The following is a 2,289-nucleotide window of genomic DNA, read 5'->3' as shown; positions in this document are numbered from 1 at the left end:
AGCCACAGGGTACCCAAAGAGCAAGTAAAATATCATTTCTGGATATGTTTGTGAAATTGCTTCTGCGAGAGAAAAGACAGTGATCCTCATCAGTGTTCTGAGGCATCCTTCAGTCCGTTGAGAGCCCACATAGAACAACAACAACAAAAAAATAGCGGACAGAGGGTGAATTCTGTCTCTGAGTTGAACATTTGTCTTCTGTTCTTAGACACTGGTGTTCCTGATTCTCAGGCCTTCAGACTGGGACTGGAGCCGTTGGCTTTTCTGGCTATTTGGCTTACAGATGGCAGATTGTGGGACTGTTCAGGGTCCATGATCATGTGAACCAATTCCTTATAGTAAATCTTTACATATCTATTATATCCTGATGGTTCTAGTTCTCTGGAGGAAAAGGAAAGGGAAGGGATAGAAAGAGAAGGGTTAAAAGAAAATCCAAAGGGAAAAGTATAGAATCAGTTTATTACAATATCTGCTAAATCTTTGTTTTCGGGGGACAACTGGTATTTTTTCTCTTTATTCTCTATTTCCTACAAGAAGATGGTAACTCATTATCTAGGATGAATCACATGATCACACCCAACAGAAAGGAAGCTGCAAATGTATTTTTGTTAAACTTATTATCTTCTCTGATAAATCAGTAGAAAAGAAACAATGATATTAGAGTGGACTGTGGTGGTTCTTGCTACATGGAAGTAGTATCTCTTTCATGTTACTGTAGTGGTTGTAGTATTGTCACCTGAAACCAGCATTGTAAGAAGCACTCAGAGTCACAGGCGCGTTATTGGTACAAGGCATTGAATTTAGGGACTTGCTCTTAAGCTACACTGTGAGCTTTCTTTTTTAATTCTTATTTTGAGACAAGGTCTCACTAAGTTGCCAAGTTCCCAGGCTAAGGGGCCATCCTCCTGCCTCAGCCTCTCAACATGCTGCAATTACAGGAATGTGCTATATCCACCTGACTAAACTATTTTTCCGGGTGGGCATTAATGAACACCAGTGCTTCAAATGAGCAATAGAAATTAATGTGTGCAAAATATAATACCCAGAGTAACATGAATCGTAAAAGAACAAAAGTAGCTATGAACTAAATAAAATTTACTAGAGGTAAGCTCTTTTAAAATGAGAATTTCAAAAGTAAGTGATATACTAGAAAAAGTATTCATAATATGTATTATTTTTTTTTCCTTTTTATCGGTACCAGGGATCGAACTCATGGCCGCCTGCTCACAAGACAGGCGCTTATGCCTCTGAGCTAAACCCCCAGCCCCCATAATATGTATTCTTGACAAAGGACTTGTGTCTAGATTACCTAAAGATCTCTTAGAACTCAATACTGAAAGAAAAAAGCCCAATTTTAAAATAGTGAAAACATTTTACTAGATACCCAAAAGAAGACATATAGAGTCAACTAAATACGTAAAAGATGCCCAATATAAAAGATGCCCTAGTGACAACTTCCTAGTCACTAAGCAAATGCAAATTGAAATCACAAGGAGATATTATTACATACTCTCTGGGATGTTTGTTAATAGAAAGGCCAACAATATCAAGCATTGACAAGGATGTAGGAATAAAAAGGGACTCTGTGGGAAGCCAAGCAAGCACCTCCCCTCCCTGGTAAACGGGGGCATGTGGCAGACTGCGGCCCTTCCAGGGGGAGAACCAGCAGCAGCTCCTGAGATCTGCGCCATTTTGGAACTTGGGACGCTGGGAAACAAAACAACCAGCTTGCCTCCCTGCTAAGCAATAGTGAGCCTACTGATGCATGGCCTAAAGTCAAACATCCCACTTCTCTTACCCCCTTTCTCTTGTGTCCCCCCCCCCCCAGCAAATGGGAGCCAGAAATCTGAGCATCTCCTGGGAGGTTAACCATAGCAAATAAGGGGGACTTCCTTCTACCATCTCTTTGAAGGCAAATATTTTTATTACTGTTTTGCTCTTTAAAAAAATTGGGACTCTGCTGTGTTGGTAAGAATATAAAACAATACAACCACTTTGGAGAACAATTTGGCATTTTTTTATGAAGTTAATATGTGTAAAACACACTAGGTCTACTCTTAAATACTTACCCAAGAAAACATGTTCACAAAAAAAAAAAAAAAACACAAAATGAATATTCATAGTGGTGTTATTCATAGTCTCAGAATACCTGGAAGCAACCCAAGTGTCCATCAACAGATGAATGAGTAATCAAATTATGGTGTACCATCACAGAAAAACTCTACTCAGAAAGAAAAGGAAGAGCATATTGTGTAGCATATAAAAATCCCCAAAGCATTATACTATGTA

This window comes from Cavia porcellus, unplaced genomic scaffold (genome assembly GCF_034190915.1).
Source record: "Cavia porcellus strain 051 isolate PalLab524CR breed Dunkin Hartley unplaced genomic scaffold, mCavPor4.1 scaffold_22, whole genome shotgun sequence".
In the NCBI taxonomy this organism is placed as follows: domain Eukaryota; kingdom Metazoa; phylum Chordata; class Mammalia; order Rodentia; family Caviidae; genus Cavia; species Cavia porcellus.
Note: the sequence above shows the minus strand (reverse complement) of the source record.